Raw genomic sequence first — 4,365 nt, forward strand, 5'->3', positions numbered from 1 at the left:
TCCTGGACAGATCCGAAAGTCAGGCACTTTCGGCGGCACCTTCGGCGGCCGAAAGTCCCAGACAGAGACGAAAGTCTCTTTTCGGGGGCAACTTCGGCAGCCGAATGCTGCCTTCACAAAGGGGGTTCGGCGGCCGAAACTCCCTTCGGCGGCCGAACCTGGTTTCTGCCAGAAGGGCAGAAACTTGGTTCACATGAACCCCTTGCCTCCCAAAACCTCAAATCATGCATATAGTTCAACTAAAACATGCATACAAGTTCCTAGGGGTCTCAAACAGTCAAATACCCCAACTACAACACTTCAAACATACTCAAGCAAGTCACATTGTTCAAAACATCAACATTAACCCATAAACTCAACATATACCCTAACATGCATTTCTACTCATAGATCTTACATAAAACTTATTTAAAACACATAAGGAGCTTAAGATCGGCTCTTACCTCTTGTAGCACGAGAGGGAGACGACCTAAACTTGGAGATCCACGAAAACGAGCTCCTGAGTTCCCAAAGCTCCAATACTTGTTTCAAAAGCTTAAATCTTCAAAACCAAGGGAAAACAAGTGAAAATCTTGAAAGATTTAGAGGAAGAACACCAAAAACGGGTGAGGGACGGCGGAAAGCTCACCTTGGCCGAAAATGGGGAAAAGCTCGCCCGTTTTCGGCTAAGGGACCCTTTTATAGTGGCTGGCCAGACCACGTTCGGGGGCCGAATGTGCCTCCGCATCCATGCAATGTTCGGCGGCCGAACTTGAGATTCGGCGGCCGAACCTGGACTTCCCTCGCTCATGCTTTCGGGGGCCTATCTTGCCTCCAAAACGCATGCAAGTTCGGCGGCCGAACCTGACCTTCGGCGGCCGAACCTGACCTTCGGCGGCCGAACCTGGGTTTTCCTCCAAAGATTTTTCATGCAAAAAAACTTATTTCCTCTTTTCTTAAAATCATTAAAAACATTAAAACATTTCATGAAAACATGGTTCTACCCTACTAGAGGCTTCCGACATCCGAGATTCCACCGGACGGTAGGAATTTCGATACCGGAGTCTAGCCGGGTATTACATTCTCCCCCCCTTAAGAACATTCGTCCCCGAATGTTCCTCAACTAGCACATGCAAGGCATACAACATAAAACACATAGAGACTAACCTTAAAAGAGATGGGGATACTGTTGGAGCATGGACTCCCGTGTCTCCCAGGTACACTCCTCAATATTGTGGTGGTTCCAAAGGACTTTCACCATCGGGATTTCCTTGTTCCTTAGCTTTCTGATCTGGGTGTCTATGATCCGTACTGGCTGTTCAACATAGGTGAGATCCTCTTGGACCTCCACATCAGGCTCACTAAGAACCTTGCTCGGATCTGACACAAACTTCCTCAACATTGAAACATGGAAAACCGGATGGATTCTTGCCATTGAAGCAGGTAAATCCAGCTTGTACGATACAGTCCCAACCTTTTGCAAGATTTCAAAGGGTCCAATGTACCGTGGAGCCAGCTTACCTTTCTTCCCAAAGCGAACCACTCCTTTCATTGGAGACACCTTAAGCAATACCAGATCCCCCTCCTGAAACTCCACTTGCCGTCTGCGGATGTCTGCATAACTCTTCTGTCTGCTTGCAGCTGTCTTGATTCTTTCTCTGATCATGGGCACCATCCTGCTGGTGATCTCTACTAGCTCAGGCCCTGCCAAGGCCTTTTCTCCAACTTCCTCCCAGCAAACAGGTGACCTGCACTTCCTTCCATATAAAGCTTCATATGGAGCCATCCCGATGCTAGCATGATGGCTGTTATTGTAGGCAAACTCCACCAAAGGTAGATGCTGCCTCCAAGAACCGCCAAAGTTCAGCACACACATTCTTAGCATATCTTCTATAGTTTGGATGGTCCTCTCTGACTGTCCGTCTGTCTGTGGATGGAAGGTAGTGCTAAAATCCAACCTAGTACCCATGGCATTCTGCAGACTCCGCCAAAACCTGGAGGTGAACTGGGGCCCTCTATCTGACACTATCGAAACAGGAACCCCATGCAGTCTGACTATCTCATCAACGTACACCTGCGCCAACTTGTCCACAGAGTAGCCACTCCTGACCGGGATGAAGTGAGCAGATTTGGTGAGTCTGTCCACAATCACCCATATGGAGTCCAATCTGTTGGACGTCGCCGGTAACCCCACTACGAAGTCCATAGCTATATTCTCCCATTTCCACTCTGGAATAGGTAGCGGGTTAAGCATTCCAGCCGGCTTCTGATGTTCCAGCTTCACCCTCTGACATATTTCGCAGGCGGACACAAACTGTGCCACTTCTTTCTTCATCGCTGGCCACCAATAAACTTTCTTCAAATCTTGATACATCTTGGTGGCTCCGGGGTGAATGCTGTATCTTGCATTATGAGCCTCTCTCATAATGTCTCCTTTTAGCCCAATGTCATCTGGTACACATAAACGACTCCCATAGCGGAGGATCCCCTTATTGTCGAATCTGAACTCACTGTCCTTGCCTGACTGAACCGTCCTGGCAATCTTCACCACTCTCAGATACTCAAAGGGGTCATCCCCTGACTTGTATTTGGGAGCATCAAGCTTGAGGTAATCTGTCATCTTTACCTTGCTCCCATCGGCTGAGCTAGGTCTAGGAGGTTGAGTAACTGGGGCTGCTGGTTCTGTAGGTGGTGGAGGTGGAGGTGCAGCATTCCCCGAGGTGGGGTTTGCCGGGTTTGGATAGAAGGGTGAGGGTGGATAAGCTGGGTACTGTGTATAGGGTGGATAGAAAGGTGGATAAGGCATGTAGGTAGGGTAGGGGTTAAAGCTGGAGTAATCCGATGTGCCTCCCATCGGATACCCTGAACCCTGTGGGAAGGGTGGATAATGGGGTGGAAAACCATACCCCGAGGCCTGAACGCCTCCCTGAGACTCCCCTGTCCCTTCTTCCTGCATGCTCACATCCAGGTTCCCATCCCTCCTCTGATCCTCTTCCATAACCTCCCTCACATCTGAAGAACTTCCTCCTTGAACTGTTCCTCTGACTGATCTGCTCCTACCCAGATCCAGAGACCTTCTAGGGTCTCTTACTGCTCTGTCCCTGTTGGACCTGCTTGACATTGCCCTAGGCAATGCTGGAGGACGGGCGCTCATGCCCTCATCCTCAGGTGGTACTCCAGTCAATCTTGCTGATCGACGAGTTCCTCTCATCCTGTTTTCTGAAAAACAGTGCACATAACAAGCAAACATTAGCATCATATGGTTCATGTGGGCACACATGAACCCTCATCACATAGCATAGCATATCATTAATGCACATGTATATAATCATGGCATTTCACATCATCATACAAGACAGGACTCAACATCCTATCCTAGTGGACATGATCTTTCCTATTGTGCTTGACCTTCTATAGCATCTATGAGCCCGACACTCTAGGTCCGATCCTATGAACCTAGGGCTCTGATACCATTCTGTAACGACCCGAAAAACCGGACCGCTACCGGCGCTAGGATCCGGGTCGACTTAAGGGCGCCGAGACCCGTAGCAAGCCTGACATATAACCTGTAAACCTGTATAATCCCATACATGATCAACAACATGCATAAAAATTAAAACTTTTCTTCATACATACTGTCATCAACTAACTCAACCTGTGCATACTCTGATCATATACATAACATAGTCCCTCTGTGGGATCTCATCAAGCCTTAAAGGCAAAACAACCTGTGTTGAGTTAGTTTACATAAACATCATAACATAAGATCATGTATATACAAAAGGGATTAACAATATATTATGGTCAAGCACAACTCTATCCTCAATAACCTCATTACATAACATCCTGAATATTTGTACATTTCATCATAATACAACTGTCATGTCCACAAACTAACTATTACATACATATGATTTTTTTCTCGTCTTGCCTTCTCTATCTATCCTGTACCTGCAAACCTGGGGGTTAGGGGAGAGGGGTGAGCTAGATGCCCAGTGAGTAGAACTATAAAAAGAATATTTAAAACATGCTATCATGAAATGCGTCACTGCACAAACAAATCACGCCACGGATGGACTGATTCAAAAATCCCTCAACTCCATGCCCGGCCCTATTATGGGCACCACAGGACTTCGTATTGCCCGGCCCTATTATGGGCACCACAGGACTTCGTACTCGGAGTTATTGCCCGGCCCTATTATGGGCACCACAGGACTTCGTATTGCCCGGCCCTATTATGGGCACCACAGGACTTCGTAATCAGAAGGCTAATGAATCATCCTAATGTCCATCCACTGTCATCTATCACAACAATACGATGCGGCATAGTCGTGAATTCTAATGCAAACAACCTATAATATGATCATGATGCATGAAGCATGATAA

Source organism: Manihot esculenta, chromosome 12, assembly GCF_001659605.2.
Source record: "Manihot esculenta cultivar AM560-2 chromosome 12, M.esculenta_v8, whole genome shotgun sequence".
NCBI lineage: Eukaryota > Viridiplantae > Streptophyta > Magnoliopsida > Malpighiales > Euphorbiaceae > Manihot > Manihot esculenta.